At 37.7% G+C, this 20,284-nt stretch overlaps 1 long non-coding RNA gene across 1 annotated transcript; it reads left to right on the top strand.

The window, feature by feature from the left end:
- The first annotated feature begins 9,624 nt into the window (after nucleotides 1–9,624).
- LOC140342037 (uncharacterized) lies at nucleotides 9,625–17,272 on the top strand. The gene is made up of 2 exons (XR_011922979.1): nucleotides 9,625–9,688; nucleotides 15,633–17,272. It is a non-coding gene; the product is annotated as an uncharacterized lncRNA (long non-coding RNA).
- Nucleotides 17,273–20,284: the final 3,012 nt, after the last annotated feature.

The following is a 20,284-nucleotide window of genomic DNA, read 5'->3' as shown; positions in this document are numbered from 1 at the left end:
ACCGTAAAGGTCCCAACACTGAACCCCGGGATACACCACTAATATCCTTAGATTATTCAGAGTATGAATCATTAATTACAAGTCTCTGGATGCGTTCTTTAGCCAGTTCTCTATTCATTTACAGATTGACATTTTTGTAAACCTATTGACCCTAACTTGCATATTACTGTCTGTGGGGTACGGTGTCAAATGCTTTAGCAAAGTCCAAGTACACTATATCAACGGTTATTCCACTGTCTACCTGTTTACTTACTTTCTCATAAAAAGAGAGTAAATTTGTTTGACAACTTCTGCCTTTCAACAAACATCCACCTATATAAATTTCTTTATCTTAAACAGGCTACATCCCTAACATTCATAGGAAAAGGTATGCGATGAAAGATATCAATTTTAGGCGGAACTTTTAAAGCCAGTACCATCAATATATTACAAAAATAACAAATTTTTATTAATAATAAACATTAAAAACAAACATCATTTGAAATACATAAAACATAATAAAATCGTGCGTGTATATAATGACCTCTCCTTACAGAATACCCCAAAAGGTTTTAAATTCTGAATTACTTCTCAACGCGTGGAAAAAATCCGCTTCTTCAGGAGGAAGGAGAGAAGAAGTCTGATGTCTGTACTTCCAGCAGCCCTCTCATTTAAAATTGTTGCAAGGAAGGAGGTGGTTATGGCGGCAATGGTATATTCAAATCCCGTTTAGCTAATTAGCGAGTAATCTCTTTTTCAATTCAAAAATTCAATTTTCAATATAAATCACAGTGATCAGTTTCATGTCCTTCAGTTCTAAAACAGACATACGAACATACAGCCCAACAGAACAACCATGTTCCTATTCCATCGGCTTCCCTTGCATGTGAGTCAACTTCTGTCTTTCTTGAAGCCATGCTGACTATCACTTATAATATTATTTTCTATCAAAAACTCCTCTATGTGGCTCTTTATCAAACTCTCTAAGACCTTTTCAACTATGGACGTTAAACTAACGTGTCTGTAGTTACCTGGTAGAGACTTTGCTCCCTATTTGAAGATAGGAACCACATTGGCCTTACGTCAATCTGTCGGTACCTTGCCAGTGACTAAAGAGTCTCTAAAAATTAGAAATAATGGCTTTGAAATAATTGAGCTCAGCTCTTTGAGGACACGTGGATGTAATCCATCAGGTTCTGTTGTTTTGATTTTGAGCCATTGTGACTCATTAAGGGATTGATATTGGTATTCTGAATTTGAACGTGAGCTCTGCCTCACTTGTCAGCAGCTTTTCAGCCTGTACCATTCCCTGCAAGCTCATGGTGTAAATTATTATCCATTACTACATATGCTTTATCTTCTGTCCTCTCTTATATGGTGTTGCAGTTTCTACAATCTTTATTCGATAAACTTGAGAGGTTATCTGTGGAAGTATTGACCTCTCTATAATGTTTCTCTTCAGGAAGCATTAGGCCAAACACTCTGAGGAGAATTATAATGAAAATGTAAACTTCTTGCAACATATTATGACATTGGAATTGGTCACTGTGTTGGAAATTGTGTTTTTTTTTAAATATATTAAATATTTTTATGATATGTACCTGAAAAGCCCCACCTATGTATCACAAAATTGTAACTAATCAATAGGGATGTGGTATGAATGACAACTGAGCCTGTATCTTAGAATAATTTCAGCATCAATAATAAGGAATTTCTCTACGTTAATCCACCCCCACCAACCAGATCCATCCCTGCCCTGGTGAATGACAGCTGGGAAAAGAAAGTCTAAATGTGACTGGTGACTGTGGGATCACACCCTATTATTCTCCATAGTCCAGTGTCCCCACACTGTACAAGAAGATGACAAATTGGTGTATTAGACATCCTGAAAGCTGGGACATAGAGTGCTCTGCTGAACTCTGATGGCCATTTATATCTTTTCTTTTAGGATCAGATGCTCCATGTCAGGTGATGTGAGAACAAAACTAAAAAAGCTGGAAAAGCTGCGTCCAGGTCTGAAGGTTTTTGTATAATGACCCCAAAGGAAGAGGATCTGCTTCAGCTGTGTATGTTGTGAAGACATTGCTATGAATGAGATTTAGAAATGAGCAAACTCAACCAAAAGCAGAACAAAACCTCATAGATAAGCACATCCAGGACAATGGGAAACAGATTTTTTATTTTTCTTTATCAATGCCAGTATCCAAGACATTAAAAGATTTAAAGGTTTTAAGCCAATGGGCATGTCATGTTTTATTAACATTCATGTGTATGGCATGTAATTTATGTACATTGTGCAGCTGTGTTTTGCTTGTTGTTCCTGCTTTCTGCTTACATCAGTGGAGCTGGGTGATCCAGCAAATATGGAATTATCTGGTCCAGGATTAAAAACATTTGCTAGCAAACAGCAAACGTCTTTGAAGAAATCCATTCCAGGTTTTCCTGATCACCCAGCTTTAATGATGAAAGTGTATCCTGCCCAGCCTTGGGGAGCTTTAATAAATCAGGCCCATTGTCTCCACTGGATAATTTCTTTTCACATCCTGCAGTGGTCACATGGGTGGGTAGGGGTCTGGGGCTAACTATAGTTATGCAAGATTTCTAAGTGGCCCTGATATTGCAGCCATTTCCTATTTAAGGATAGCTCAATATAAGTCCATAATCACTGAAAACTCATGATTAAACACACTAATACTGAGGTAAAGTGGGGGAAAAAAACAAACAAAATTCAATGCAGACAACTGAAGATAAGAGAAATAAACCTCCTTACTTACATAATAACACAACACAACAAAACAAATACAATTATTAAATGTAACAGTATTTTCAACATCACACCATATACAAATTTACCCACATTAGGATCTAATTCCTAGCACAAAGTAGTATTATATTTTCCCCTAAAGCCGTCTCCAAAATGACACAGTGTCAGAAATCAAGTTTTTTAATTTTAGGTAGAGTAGGACAGGCCTCGAACTCCCCAATGGTTTTTTTTATTGTTGTCAGTATCTCCGATGTTTATGTTAGCTTGTTCCACACCTAGGAAATGTCCCCTTTATTCCTGTCGTGGTGCTATCATATGTGCCACCTTGTCCCCATATTTTCCCAGAGTAAAGTTGTCCAGGAAACACCTTGTCACAGGAAGACCCAGTCCCATAAAGGCTAAATAATACCCTGCCTCAGAATGACCCAGTTCTAGGATGTCCAAGCAACGCCCTGTCCACAGGAGCACTAATATCAGGGTGTCCAAGTAACTTCCTGTCTTCCTGTCCCAGAAAGGCCTAGTGTATAGGTGTTGAAACTTTTTGCAAAGAGGGCAAGATTTGGGGAGGTGAAAATGTGTGGGTGCCTAAGATTCTTTGAACCATTAACATTAAATGCAAATGAACCATTTTATGAAATTTTTTTAATGGCATACTTTTTTTTACTAAAATCATTCTGCCAAAATGGATGAATAGGCTTTCCTATTGTACCCTGAAACTTTTTTAGGGGGTCTGGTCTAATGTGCACTGACAGGCTTGACCACTCTTCTCATGCCAAGCACCATAATACTTTCTTTGTGTTTTACTTATATAAATATTAAAAACAAGCGATATTACAGCAAGACATGCAAACCACAGATGCATGAATTATCCTCTACGCGTTTCATGGATCTGGTCCACTTCTTGTATTATTCTCTTACATTACATGATTTCTGTCCTGAGCAAGCTATCTGCTTGGTAGAACTTCAACAGAGTCTCACCTGGAGGACGATGTGACATTCTTCCTAACTTTAAAAACGTTAGACTAATATATACATTTATTATGTTTAAAGACACATGTAGCACTTTCAGAGTGCTATTCACATGACTAATATACACATGACTATAACACCAAGGACATGATCTATACTGGTCATCAAGCTACATACACATTTCCAATGGTTCTCGCCTGATAATCAGCTCAGGGCTGATATTGGACGAGAATCTGAAGTGTGTACAGCATGCGTCATTCATGATCTGAACGATTGTCCTGGCGGATCCACGAACGATGAACGAATAACGATCATAATAAAGGTGAAGGGGGGGGGGACGCGCAGCAGGGTGCTGCTCTGTCGTTCCCTCCCCCCCCTGCATAGAGCAGAACAGTACTGTAAATAAAGCACTCGTTCATGCATAGTGCAGTGCTTAGTTGTAAAGGATCATGAAAGATCCTTTCCAAGGACTATAATTGCAAGTATGTATGCGGTTTAACAGACTAAGTTCATAAATTTCCCCTTATCAGATATTTCTTGTTCTGACAACCAGCATCCTTCCAGACCCTCTAGTTTACAACACCATTGTAAAATTTGGAGTTTTGTGTCTCCGGGTGTCATAAAACTAAGATAAGGCTAGTAGAGTGGCCTCTGATTGACCTCTGAGCTGTATTCAGAAACCCATTTATTAATAATCTTTATATTTCTAATATATCACTCTGTATAAAGCTGGGCCAATATGGTGAGCATTTTATGACCAAAACTATTTTCCTAGGCCTCAGGAAAGCCTGGAAACCATATTCAGCCTGGTCTGGTGAACCATAAGTCCCAAACATGCCTACTTCTCTGTGCACTCCTTATTTTGTGTTGATTAATAATCTGGGGATTGGCAGTTCATAAAACTCAACAAGAGGCCATGCAGCCCCTCCACCCAAGAGTGTTGTGTCTACAGAAAGATGTGTCTTACAGGAAGGTAAATGTGTATATTCTGATGGAACCAGTGTTTTAAAGTAAACCTGTCATGATGGATTTTCTGAGGCTGCCATATTTACAGCCCTATAAAACAAATGCTATGTTTCCTTAAATTTCTTGAGAACAGTGAGCTCTTTTTACAATAGTTAGTTCAAAAGCTGTGCACTCATGTTAAAATAAATATGACAAGTTAATAATCTAATTATCACACTGTAATGCTAGTTTCAGATACATAGATGATGTTGCACATTAAATGCAAACATGTAACAAAGTTCTAGCAGAGTTCCCTCTAGTGGAATAATTTATAATAACAAGGATTTATTTTTGGCATAAAATATGTATGGATTTTATGGATTACATACCCACAATAACTTGAAAAGATTTTAAACAGAATTCTTTAGTCATGCTTTATTCAAATTTAACAACGTCATAAATGGTTCTGCTACATGGCATTAACGGTGTATCAAAAGAGTTGGCATGGTTCACATAGTATACTAGTATATAGTGAGTATACTATAAAGTAATCATGCTGTGGGAGACAAACAAAAATTAAAACATCACCGTCTGGCTCTTCAGCAATTTCCAGCATGGAGAGAGCACTAAAAGTCCCAATAGATCTCAGCAGCTCTCAGCCATGGAAGCATCACATCCCAGCACTCCTTAGCAGGTTAAGACATAGAACACACTACAGGTCCCAGCAGAACTTACAGTATGTGTTCAGCTGTATCCTCAGAGTTCGCTGACACCCAGCCTCTGTGTAGCAGATACTTGAAGCATACAGAGCGCATGCACATCATAAATAATGTAGACTGCATCTGTTTGAAATCACATGTTGGCCTCTCTTAGCTCACAGGGGATCAACAAACAAAAACAAAAAAGACCAAAGCAAAAGCAGAGCAGTTACAAGCTATCAAATTCCATCTTTCAAAACTTGGAATTTTTTTGCCATAAGCAGCAGCTACACTTGTGTTCCACTTGTGCTTATACTTCCTTGGAAAGATACCAATTTACTAGCTCATCTCCATTTTGTTTTTACATGGATCAAGCTATGGTACCATTCTCCTACACTACATTATCAATGATCATAATTGTAGAATAAAGAAAATAATAAAAGAAGGACAACTTTGTGATGGCCTTGTGAGAGGTATGGGGATATAAGAAACCTCTACATTCCTTACAATTAGGATAATTGATAATCTAGTGTAAGAGAATGGTACCATAGCTTGACCTCCTATATGAATTCTGTAAGAGCAAAAAGTGTAGGTGACATAAGAGAACAACCTCTGTGGCCCCTTTATCTTAAATCAGGTCCTTAAAGTCCAAGGCATGGGGGGTGAACACAACAATTGAAAACAAGTACATTTGTAGTAGTACAAAAAAAAAAAAATAGAAAACAATTTTAACTAAAAAAAATGGTTTTAGCTATACTTTAAGTCAAACCTTTGCTTTGTCCTCCATGAACAAATCCTGGGTTCACTTTCATATAGTTCTCTAGTTACATACAGCAATGGAGCACAGTATAGGCTATTTTCTGATGGGGTTGGTTAGTAAATATATTACTATAATATATATCACTTAATATATTAAGTGTCCCTTTTTAACAGGCTGGTTTGCCAATCATTAAAGTACATAAATAGAGAAACAACACAGAGAATGTTTTTTTTTGGCAAGTGATCAAATGTATTCATGATTCAGTCTCATAATACATAAACCTCCTCCAGCACAAAATAGTGCTGGTTATAATTACAAATGTTTGGGAAAATCATGCCCATATTCTCAGTCAAGAGGCCTAATTTGGGCATTAAACAATAAATTCCTATCAGGAATATATCATAAGGATGTGTTTTGCCCGGTTTAGGCTTCTTCAGGGGTTTTTTAACAAGGACACATTGATTGAAAGTATCTAGGTTCATAATAAATATATAATGTCAGTGTGGAAATAACAATAACAGCCTGAATATCATTATTTACGGATCACCCATTTGTCTCTAAAATATATTCATATACCCACTATCCACTGAACAACTTACCTATTTCCACAATAAGTCTAGCCACCATGGTAAATGCTATACTGCCTGCAACAACTACACACTAGAAGAATAATCCTGCAGCGAATTAGTACTACTGAGGTAGTTGCCAAGCCAAATAATAATATCTGAGGAAAAGGAAGATGAAAGAAATAGTGTCTCTTTATGGCAAAGTTAGTTAGATAGTTATGCTAAAATCATTTATTCATCTTAATAAAATATATAATTATGTACACAGCACATATTTTAAAAGAAGGCCAATGCTGACATAACCCGTCAGATTTGACCAAACATTGGTTTTTGAGATACTCTCACAAGTCCAATTTTTTTGTAGGTCAATTATGCCATAAATAAGTTTGTCTCTCCCAATGCATTTCGCCCTCGTGGGCTTCCTCAGGGGAACCCTAAAATTACATCGATCAGTATAAGTTTGCATGAACATTAAATTAGTTGACATAAATATAATTTCACTCAGTATTGCAAAGCATTGACTTACTTGGTATAATGACCTCAAGGGAAGAAAGAGAATGTATGCCCAATATACTCCAAATAGGAAATGACAAGGAGATGGTAAGTTTGGAGGCTCTGTGATTAGACACAAAAAGTATCCAGTAAAAGGGTAATTGAGACCGGTCTCAAAATGATCACAGTATTATTCCGGCTGTGATTCATAAACCTGTATAAGAGTTGTGTGATGGACTAATATTTATGAATGTTTTCCTGGATACAGCTCAGAGGTCAGTCAGAGGCCCCTCCACTGTCCTTATCTGCCAGATTCTGAGTTCTATGACATCTGACAACACAAAGGCCCTGATTCATCAATGAAATCGCTGGACGCTCGTATGTTCGCTCGTACACTTGCCTCCTCACTGCCAGCCGGATTCCTGCCTTGATAATAATGAGCAATAGGGGGCGCAAATCTGCCAATTAAGGTGATTAGATTTCAGCTGCGTGATTAAGTAGGATCTGTTCAGCTAATGGTGAGATCATAGCAATTAATTAGCGCACACCTGCTCTCTGTTCTGTGCACACCTACAGTCCATTACAGGTCAATTAGAATCTTTAATGCTTCATCTTCTTTTGGGTAAATGCTACTATTTTAAGTTACATTGTACTTATTCACAAAATAATTAATTTATTGTTGCTGTACTTATACTAGTAAGCACTTCATAATATGTCATCTCACAATAGTATGAATTGTAAAAAATTCTCACCTTTTATATAGGCGCCTATGTAGAGGAGTTGAACTCAGTTAACTCTTGCATAACAGAAAAGAAATGAGTGATTTTAAAATATGCTGTTTTTTTAGCCCACATACATGTTTTAAACATTTGAACAGCACAAACATTTTTTGTAGGGCTAAGGATGATATGTGTGCCATTAGAAAGAATGCTTTTTTAGGGGAACAGTGACTTTTAATACAAGCTCGTCAGTGTAAAGCTGCCGGAGATGCACGGCTCCGTGCGCGAGCTTTTTCAGTTGCTGAATTACGCGACGGCTTACGATTGCGGATCGCGAATACGAATGTGCGAGTGAACTTCCGATTTTGCTTGATGAATCAGGGCCAAAATCCCAACTGTTTTCATGTGTTGTATTCTAGCAGATTTGGAAGGATGTTCTGGTGGATTATCTGATGATAGAGAGGAAATACTGATAAGACAGTATTTATGTTCCTGTGTCCATACTATTAGACCCAGACCATAAAGGGGGACTCTAGCCCCTACTCCTGTACCTGTAAGAGGGAATCTAACATTAATACTCTCCCCAATATGATAATTGTGATCAGTAATCAGAGCCACATACAAGCTTCCATTCATCACCTGATATCATAAAAAAAGTTAAACATGTAATATAACTGTACAGTAGCTTGTACAATATATATATATATATTATAAAATATATATAAATTATATAAAGATTTCTTTGTATTGGCCTCAATACAGTTATTTTGCATAGAACCCAATACAAAATTATTTGAATTTCCCGCGGCTCCTCCAGCCTGCTCCAACAAATGCACCGGAGATCGTCTTTGCACGCGCTGGGAGAAGATCGAAGGAAGGAGACAAGTCCGGAGGAGCTGCAGGGACCAGCGGGGCCCCTGGGGATGACAAGAGAACAAGGTAAGTATTTTTTTTATGTTTTTAGTGACTCCGGGTGTATTACTGCTGGGGGGTTAAAACAATGACTCATTCTGACACCTAGTGCTTAATCATCAAAGTTGCACAGCTGTCACATTAGAAAATTAATGAATAACCAATAACCAATAAAAGGATATTATGAACAGGTCTAGAGTGACTTGAGATGGGAATATTTATCAATAGAGTGCATAAACAGCTGAGACTTTCTGAACTTCCATAGTTGTCACCATTATCCACAATTTTAGTAAACTTCACACCACCACTTTAAGTGTTTTGTGAAGACACTAAAGTCCCGTACACACACTAGGTATATGTCACTGGAAATGATTAGCTGTTATTTTCAGTGACACTAGAAAAACAAATGCTGTACACTCAGCACTGTTCAGTTCTCTGGAGAGGGGAGGATGAGCGGGAGACCCCCTGCTGCGTCCTCCCCCTATCTAATGACAGCGGTCATCCCCTGTCTGTTATATTTCTGTATACATTACAGAGAAATTCCAAGTTATAAACCTCCATTGTAAATGTCTCATTTTGTCACTCTTCTCCCTGTAATTACCTGGACATCAGATGTGTGAGGGCTTGCTTCTTCCTTCCTTATATAATTATATGTACTGGGGATTTATAAAGTGATGGAACATAAATGATTCCATTAACGAGAAATAAGCTCCATTCATGTAGAGCAGTGTTTCCCAACCTTTCTTAGTCGCGGCACATATTTTACAATTAGAAAAATCCCACGGAACACCACCAAAAAGTCAGACACGTAAATTAGCTGTGCAGGGTCCTCATTTCAGGGATCTGATGGAAGCTCTGACAACAAGCCGGATAGAGGAATTACTGTGAGTATAACAGGACTGACTGAGATAATAATATTCTGGGACAATATCCAAAGTATAGAAATATAATAATTACATCATGTATTCATACCTGTTTTTTTTCTGACGCTATACATTTTTTAGCCAATCTCAGCCTGTTATTTTATTCTTGGATCTTATCACACTCTTGTCAGCCAATCTTCTTTTCTTTAGAATCTTGTTTATTTCTGATATTTATTTTGGTCAAATAACTAGTAAAGTAGATGAAATTATAGGTGGTCATACACGGGGGAATCTGATCTTGCTGCAATCAGTGCTATATGGAAACATCCCGCTGACATGACATCCACCATTCAGTGTTGGGGGATCTCCCCATTATTACACATCTGCTATTCAGTGTGTGAATTTCCTGTGTTAGGCAGATCATTCAGGTGAAAGGTCTTACACACGGCACCATTGTCTGGAAATGCAGGCGTGTTTTCCAGTGAAAAGATGTGAATGAGCCCCTAATGTTTTATTTGTATAGTAACCCTGTGAGGATAGATTTATTATCCTTTTTTAATTCCACAAATATTGGGTATTTATCCGCATTAAGGATTCCATATTTAAAATAATATGCAGTGGCCAGCTTTAAAGTGGTTGCCATAGTGATAACTGTTGGCCAGTACACTCGCCCCCTCACTGCCAGCCGGATTCCTGCCTTGAACAATAGGGGTCGCGAATCTGCCAATTAAGGTGATTAGATTTCAGCTGCGTGATTAAGGAGGATCTGTTAAGCTCAATAGTGAGATCATAGCAATTAATTAGCGCACACCTGCTCTCTGTTCTGTGCTTATTTACAGTCCTTTACAGGTCAAATAGAATCTTTAATGCTTCATTAGATTTCAGCTGCGCGATTAAGGAGGATCTGTTAAGCTGTCCCTGGTGAGATCAAGCTGTATATATACTAGTAAGCACTTCATAATATGTCATCTCACAATAGTATGAATTATAAAAAATTCTCACCAAGCATTTGTGATCTAATTAAAATATCATTGTCGTTTGGCTGATAGAAATGAAATAATTGAAAAAAGGATTATTGTCAAAGGTGGTTTAAAAAAACATTTAGTGATTTCACTTGTGTATATATGTCAATAATAATATTCTAGGACAATATCCAAAGTATAGAAATATAATTATTACATAATGTATTCATATCAGATCTCCTTTCTGTCTCTATAAATAGCCAATCCCAGACTGTTATCTTATTCTTGGATCTTATCACACTCTTGTCAGCCATGAAATCATCTTATCTCTAGAATCTTGTTTAATTCTGATTTTTTTCGGTCTTATAACTAGTAAAATAGATGAAATTATTGGTGGTCATACACGGGGGAATCTGATCTTCCTGCAATCAGTGCTATATGGAAACATCCTGCTGACATGGCATATGCTATTCAGTGTCGGGGGATCTCCCCATTACTGCACATCTGTTATTCAGTGTCTGGATTTCCTGTGTTAGGCAGATTATTCAGGTGAAAGGTTTCCCTTACACACGGCACCATTGTCTGGAAATGCAGGCGTGTTTTCCAGTGTATAGATGTGAATGAGCCCTCAATGTTTTATTTTTATCTGGAATAGGAAATAACCAGACACTGAGGACACTGATCCTGTCTGTGAACAATCTGGAGGGTCCTCATTTCAGGGATCTGATGGAATAATATTCTGGGACAATATCCAAAAGAATTTAATATATACATAAAGTATTCATATCAGATCTCCTTTCCATCTCTATAAACAGCTAATCCCAGACTATCTTTTTTTCGATCTTATTACACAAGTTTGAAACAAAATCGTGTCAAAATAATAAATACATTTAAAAAATAAATTTAATAATACATTTAATAATAACATTTTGAAATGATTTTGTGTTTCAAACTTTATTATACTCATACTTTTTTATTATACTGAAAAATAAATGACTTGTTTTATACATATAACTCCAGTGAATTGCATTCAATACAGTGTTTTTTTATTGAGTGCAAAACTAAATAATTTAAAATACCTGCTGTGCCCCTAGTGGCGGCTGTGCACACTGACGTCACCGGGAACATCAGCGCTCTCGCCGAGTGGACAGATCGACAAAGTCAGAGGATGACAGGACACTGGAGGATGCTTGGGGTTATCATTTTCAGCTTGTTTTTTTATCCCGAGCCACACTCAGGGTTACGGCTTCATTCTGAAAAGTTTATTCTGATATTCTATTTAGTCTTGTAACTAGTAAAATAGATGAAAATATTGGTGGCCATACAATCTGATCTTACTGCAATCACTGCCACATGGAAACATCCTGCTGACATGACATCCGCTATTCAGTGTCGGGGGATCTCCCCATTACTGCACATCTGCTATTCAGTGTCTGGATTTCCTGTGTTAGGCAGATCATTCAGGTGAAAGGTTTCCCTTACACACGGCACCATTGTCTGGAAATACAGGAGTGTTTTCCAGTGTATAGATGTGAATAAGCCCCTAATGTTTTATTTGTATGGTAACTCTGTGAGAATAGATTTCCTATAGGTTTCCAATTCTACAAATAGTTGATATGTATCTGCTTTGGGGTTCCCTATTTGCAATATTATGCAGTGATGAACTTCAAAGTGCTTCCCATAGTAACATCTTTTGACCAGTTGTTAATGTTAGCAGCCACTGAATGGCGGTTCTTAGAGCTGACACCTTCCCTAACTATGAACAGCTGGTGAGAACACTGATGGGATAATTGTGGTTGCTAATGTGCACAGTGGGAAATATCCCAATTGGTGGTTGTAAGATGAGGTACCAAAAATGATCTCACTGATAGGAAAAAAATGTGATAAATAAGGGGTCCTCCGCTCCAGATTTCAGGGGTCACACATAATGCACATACAATACACATGCCTTACAATAAACAGAGACAGTTTCCAATTGTGTAATTTATTATTTTATTCATGTATTTAAACTAAGAAATTACTACAGACATTTGTGGATCTGGACCCTCAAGCACTGGTGTAGAGGGCCCCTGCTACAGACTTTAAAAACTGTATGCTAATAAATATAGTAAAAGAAAAGGTAAAACACCAATAAATGTGTATGATCATAACCCCATGGATTCACTGGCTTCAATCACCATTAGGAACAAGGTATACTAGCGATCTCACTTGTTCTCTCTCCTCGCTTGTATGTAATCTGAAAAGAAGGGGAAAGGGTAATTCAGAGGCTGGGAGAACTCAGAGGGGGGGAAAGGGATTTGTGTACATCAATAACTGAGACATTCTGAACTTGTACATTCTGAGACATTCTGCCTTATCTGGAGATTAAACTTCTCTTCCTCCAGATGCAAAGAGCGCCCCCTTGTGCTTTGTAATGATCTCAAAGTGAATAATTGGGAAGAGAGTTCTCTATATGGACCATTTATATATTTATACAGGGTGATCATATCCCCTCTTATACGTCTCTTCTCAAGGGAGAATAGATTCAGTTCAGCTAATCCCTCCTCATAGCTGAGCTCCTCTATTCCTTTTATTAGTTTAGTTGCCCTTCTCTGCACTCTCTCCAATTCTTCAATGTCCCTTTTGTGAACTGGTGACCAAAGCTGGACTGCATATTCCAGATGTGGTCTGACCAATGTTTTGTACAGGGGCAGGATAATGTCTTTGCAGTCTAATTCTCTTTTAAAACAAGAAAGTATTTTACTAGCTTTAGATATTGCAGCTTGGCATTGCATGCTGATATTGAGTCTATGATCTTCTAGAATCTAGATATTTTCCATTTCTGACTCCCCCAAATGTATTCCCCCTAGACAGTATGAAGCATGCATGTTGTTGACCCCCGAGTGCATAACTTTACATTTATGTATATTAAATGTCATTTGCCACTTGGCTGCACAAACAGTACATCCAGTTCTGCTTGTAGATTATAGACATTCTGTATAGACCTAATTCCATTACATAGTTGGGTGTCATCTGCAAACACAGAAATGGTACTTTTAATCCCAAACTCTATATCATTTGTAAAGATGGTAAACCGTAAACTGTACCCCGGGATACACCACTAATACCTTTGGACCATTCAGAGTATGAATCATTAATTACAAGTCTTTGGATGCGTTCTTTAAGCCAGTTCTCTATTCATCTACAGATTGACATTTTTTTAAACCTATTGACCCTAACGTGCATATTACTGTCTGTGGGGTACGGTGTCAAATGCTTTAGCAAAGTACAAATACACTATATCAACTGTTATTCCATTGTCTACCTGTTTACTTACTGCCTCATAAAAAGAGAGTTAATTTGTTTGACAACTTCTGTCTTTCAAGAAACATCCACCTATATACTTCTCTTTATCCTAAACAAGCCACATCCCTAACATTCATTAGAAAAGATATGGGAGGAAAGACATTAATTTTAAGCGGAACTTTTAAAGCCAGTACCATCAAAATATTACAAAAAGAACAAATTTTTATTATTAACAAACATTAAAAACAAACATCATTTCAAATACATAAAACATAATAAAATCATGGGTGTATATAATGACCTCTCCTTACAGAATACCCCCAAAGGGTTTAAATTCTGAATTACTTCTCAACGTGTTTCGCAGAAAAAATCCGCTTCTTCAGGAGGAAGGAGAGGAGAAGTCTGATGTTTGTACTTCCAGCAGCCCTCTTATTTAAAATTGTTGTAAAGAAGGAGGTGGCTATGGCGGCAATGGTATATTCAAATCCCGTTTAGCTAATTAGTGAGTAATCTCTTTCAATTTTCAATATAAATCACAGTGATCAGTTTCATGTCCTTCAGTCCTAAAACAGATATACGAACATACAGCCCAACAGCACAACCATGTTCCTATTGCCTTGCAAGTGAGTCAACTTCTGTCTTTCTTGAAGCCATGCTGACTATCACTTATAATATTATTTTCTAGCAGAAACTCCTCTGTGTGGCTCTTTATCAAACTCTCTAAGACCTTTTCAACTATGGACGTTAAGCTAATGGGTGTATAGTTACCTGGTAGTGACTTTGCTCCCTTTCTGAAGATAGGAACCACATTGGCCTTACGTCAATTTATCGGTATAGATACCAGTGACTAAAGAGTCTCTAAAAATTAGAAATAATGGCTTTGAAAAAGCTGAGCTCAGCTCTTTGAGGACACGTGGATGTAATCCATTAGGTTCTGTTGTTTTGTCAACCTTCATTTTGCCCAACTGTTTCTCAATTATATAAATTTTGAGCCATTGTGACTCATTAAGGAATTGATATTGCTATTATGAATTTGAACGTGAGCTCTGCCTCACTTAGCAGCTTTTTCATCGTGGATCATTCCCTGCAAGCTCATGGTGTCAGTGATTACCCATTACTACATATGCTTTATCTTCTGTCCTCTCCTATATGGTGTTGCAGTTTCTACAATCCTTATTCGATAAACTTGAGATTTATCTGTGAAAGTATGGACCTCTCTATAATGTTTCTCTTAAGGAAGCATTAGGCGAAACGCTCTGAGAATTATATTGAAAATGTAAACTTCTTGCAACATATTATGACATTGGAATTTGTCACTGTTGGAAATTGTGTTTTTTTAAATAAATATATGAAATATTTTTATGATATGTACCTGAAAAGCCCCACCTATGTATCACAAAATTGTAACTAATTAATAGGGATGTGGTATGAATGAAAACTGAGCCTGTATCTTAGAATAAATTCAGCATCATTAATAAGGATTTTCTCTACGTTAATCCACCCCCACCCCCGCCATCCCTGCCCTGGTGAATCACAGCTGGGAAAAGAAAGTCTAAATGTAACTGGTGACTGTGGGTGCACACCCTATTATTCTCCATAGTCCAGTGTCCCCACACTGTAAGAAAAGATGACAGATTGGTGTATTAGACATCCTGAAGAAAGCTGGGACATAGAGTGCTCTGCTGAGCTCTGATGGCCATTTATATCTTTTCTTTTAGGATCAGACGCTCCATGTCAGGTGATGCAAGAACAAAACTAAAAAACCTGGAAAAGCTGCGTCCAAGCCTGAAGGTTTTAGTATAATGACCCCAAAGGAAGAGGATCTGCTTCAGCTGTGTATGTTGTGAAGACATTGCTATGAATGAGATTTAGAAATGAGCAAACTCAACCCAAAAGCAGAACAAATCCTCATAGATAAGCACATCCAGGACAAGGGGAAAAAGATTTTTTATTTTTCTTTATCAATGCCAATATCCAAGACATTAAACGATGTAAAGGTTTTAAGCCAATGGGCAAGTCATGTTTTATTAACATTCATGTGTATAGCATGTATTTATGCACATTTTGCAGCTGTGTTTTGCCTGTTGTCTCTGCTTTCTGCAATTATTTAGAGCTGCAGTCCAATGTACCCCTCTGTTTTACTTTTTCCTGGTCTTTAACCCTGAGGGTGTCTGGGGTCTCCCTGAGAAAATTTTATTTTACTTCCTGTACTGGAAACATAACAGAAGATGTGGGGAAATGTCACTGTAGTTGTCATTAAAACCACTGGGCCTGGTTTATTTAAGTTCTCCAAGGCTGGAGAAGACACACTTACATCAGTGGAGCTGAGTGATCCAGCAAATCTGGAATTATCTGGTCCAGGATTAAAAACATTTGCTAGCAAACAGTCTTTAAAGAAATCCATTCCAGGTTTTCTTGATCTCCCAGCTTTACTGATGAAAGTGTATCCTCCCCGGTCTTGGGAAGCTTTAATAAAGCAGGCCCAATGTCTCCACTGGATAATTTCTTTTCACTTCCTGCAGTGGTCACATGGGTGGGTAGGGGTTTAGGGCTAACTATAGTTATGCAAGATTTTTTAAGTGTCCCTGATATTGCAGCCATTTCCTATTTAAGGATATCTCAATATAAGTTCATAACTACTGAAAACTCATGATTAAACACACTAATACTGGGGTAAAGTGGGGGAAAAAAACAAACAAAATTCAATGCAGACAACTGAAGATAAGAGAACTAAACCTCCTTACCTACATAATAACACAACAAAACAAATAAAATTATTAAATGTAACACAGTAATTTCAACATCACACCATATACAAATTTACCCACATTAGGATCTTTTTCCTAGCACAAAGTAGTATTATATTTTCCCCTAAAGCCGTCTCCAAAATGACACAGTGTCAGAAATCAAGTTTTTTAATTTTAGGTAGACTAGGATAGGCCTAGAACTCCCCAATTTTTTTTTTATTGTTGCCAGTACCTCTGATGTGTATGTTAGCTTGTTCCACACCTAGGAAATGTCCCCTTTATTCCTGTCATGGAGCTATCATATGTGCCACCTTGTCCCCATATTTTCCCAGAGTAAAGCTGTCCAAGAAACACCTTGTCACAGGAAGACCCAGTCCCATAAAGTCTAAATAATACCCTGCCTCAGAATGACCCAGTTCTAGGATGTCCAAGCAACGCCCTGTCCACAGAAGCACTAATATCAGGGTGTCCAAGTAACTTCCTGTCTTCCTGTCCCAGAAAGGCCTATTGTATAGGTGTTGAAACTTTTTGCGTGAGGTGAAGGTGAAAATGTGTGGGGGCCGATCTTCAGCCCGAGATTCTTTGAAAAATTAACATTAAATGCAAATGAACCATTTTATGAATTTTTTTTTATTGCAAATGGCATACTTTTTTTTTACCAAAATCATTTTGCCAAAATGGATGAATAGGCTTTGCTTTTGTACCCTGACACTTTTTTAGGGGGTCTGGTCAAATGTGCACTGACAGGCTTGGCCCACTCTTCTCATGCCAAGCACCATAATACTTTCTTTGTGTTTTACATATATATACACACACATAATTATGTTGCCAAGTACCTAACAGTAGTAAAATTCAACAATACCAGTAACATTGAAGTTTTGTAATATAAATATTAAAAACGAGCAATAATACAGCAAGACATGCAAACCACAGATGCATGAATTATCCTCTACACGTTTCATGGATCTGGTCCACATCTTGTATTATTCTCTGACTGGGAATTACATTACATGATTTCTGTCCTGAGCAAGCTTCATAACAGAGTCTCACCTGGAGGACGATGTGACATTCTTCCTAACTTTAAAAAAGTTAGACCAATATATACATTTATTATATTTAAAGACACATGTAGCACTTTCAGAGTGCTAGTTACATGACTAATAGACACATGACTATACACCAAGGACATGATCTATACTGGTCATCAAGCTCCATACACATTTCCAATGGTTCTCGCCTGATAATCAGCTCAGGGCTGATATTGGACGAGAATCTGAAGTGTGTACAGCATGCGTCATTCATGGTCCCAATGACTGTCCTGGCGGATCCACGAATGGTGAACAAAGAACGATCGTAATGCAAGTGAAGGGGGAGAACGTGCAGCAGGGTGCTGCTCTGTCGTCCCCCCACCACCATAGAGCAGAACAGTACTGTAAATACAGCACTCGTTCATGCATCGTGCGGTGCTTAGTTGTTGTAAAGGATCATAAAAGATCCTTTCAAAGGACTATAATTGCAAGTGTGTATGCGGTTTAACAGACTGAGTTCATAAATTTCCCCTTATCAGATATTTCTTGGTCTGACAACCAGCATCCTTCCAGACCCTCTAGTTTACAACACCATTGTAAAATTTGGAGTTTTGTGTCTCCGGGTGTCATTAAACTAAGATAAGGCTAGTAGAGTGGCCTCTGATTGACCTCTGAGCTGTATACAGAAACCCATGTATTAATAATCTTTATACTTCTAATATATCACTCTATATAAAGCTGGGCCAATATGGTGAGCATTTTATGACCAAAAACTATTCTCCTAGGCCTCAGGAAAGCCTGGAAACCATTTTTAGCCTGGTCTGGTGAACCATAAGTCCCAAACATGCCTACTTCTCTGTGCACTCTTTATTTTGTGTTGATTAATAATCTGGGGATTGGCTGTTCATAAAACTCAACAAGAGGCCATGCAGCCCCTCCACCCAAGATAGTGTTGTGTCTACAGAAAGATAAATGTGTATATCATGTTTTAAAGTAAACCTGTCATGATGGATTTTCTGAGGCTGCCATATTTACAGCCTTATAAAACAAATGCTATGTTTCCTTAAATTTCATGAGAACAGCGAGCTCTTTTTACAATAGTTAGTTCAAAAGCCTGTGCACTCACGTTAAAATAAATATAACAAGTTAATGATCTCATTACCACACTGTCATGCTAGTCTCAGATACATAGATGATGTCGCACATTAAATGCAAACATGTAACAAAGTTCTAGCAGAGTTCCCTCTAGTTGAAGAATTTATAATAACAAGGATTTATTTTTGGCATAAAATATGTACGGATTTTATGGATTACATATCCACAATAACTTGAAAAGATTTAAAACAGAATTATTTATTTTGTTTATGTTTTATTCAAATTTAACGTCATAAATGGTTCTGGTACATGGTATTAATGGTGTATCAAAAGAGTTGGCATGGTTCGCAAGTGAGTATACTATAAAGTAATCATGCTGTGGGAGACTTGAGTTACTGAGCTCTGTAAATAACCAAGTGTTTAGAGCAGGAGGTAAGGAAATATAGGAAACCAAATAAAGTAAACTACAGCTGCACCTGCTGGCTGGAAATAGAAGTGCACTGCTTATATTGATAGACATTGCCAATGTATTATGCGGGGTTTTACATGGTTCTGAAATCACTAACTGTTCGTCAAAAGAGCTCAAAGTTTATTACACATGAGATGCTAATTATGAATAGCATAAGGTCAGTTTGGCTAACTAAACCAATGAAATGGAGGTCTATTAAATAAAATGTAAGAAACACTGAATCAAAAAAATTGTGTTGACAATAATAGAAATAATAATAGAATTGAATTTCCCCTTGTGACAAACTAGGAACGCAGACAGAGACCAATTACAAGGGACCAACAGGCCAGAGGCTTATTATAGGGTCTTAGATATAACACAGGAAGATATAGACTGGAGTAGGGCAAACTGAAAGTATACAATCAGGTATACAGGCATCTCCCAGTAATCGGGCGCCAAAATATCTAGCAGTTCCAGCAAAACCAGCAGGCTAAGCAATCTTGGATCTCTGTTGGGTTCACTGACACAAGTCCCTTGGCTCTTCAGCAATTTCCAGCATGGAGAGAGCACAAAAAGTCTCAGCAGCTCTCAGCCATGGAAGCATCACATCCCACCACTCCTTAGCAGGTTAAGACATGGAACACACTACAAGTCCCAGCGGAACTTACAGTATGTGTTCAGCTGTATCCTCAGAGTTCACTGACACCCAGCCTCTGTTGAAGCATACAGAGCCCGTGCACATCATAAATAATGTAGACTGCATCTGTTTAGATGATTTTAGGACTAGGCTACATGAGTTGTGTTGGGTTATTTGAGCCAGGGAACTAAATATCACCACAACTGATTTGTTTCATCGTTACTTCTCTAGTGATAACTGGACAGTTGTGGGTGGAAACAAGTCATTCTGTCAGCCTGGGATCAGTTTAATGTGATTTTTGTTTTACATGAGGCTTGCAAAAACTGTCCATGTAGTTTAGGTCTAAAGCTGCGTACACACTTGCAATTTTTGTCGTTGGAAAGGATCTTTCACGATCCTTTCCAACGACAAGGGA

This window comes from Pyxicephalus adspersus, chromosome 12 (assembly GCF_032062135.1).
Source record: "Pyxicephalus adspersus chromosome 12, UCB_Pads_2.0, whole genome shotgun sequence".
Classification (NCBI taxonomy): Eukaryota; Metazoa; Chordata; class Amphibia; order Anura; family Pyxicephalidae; genus Pyxicephalus; species Pyxicephalus adspersus.
The sequence above is the reverse complement of the archived record's forward strand: the minus strand, read 5'-3'. Positions and strand labels throughout refer to the sequence as shown.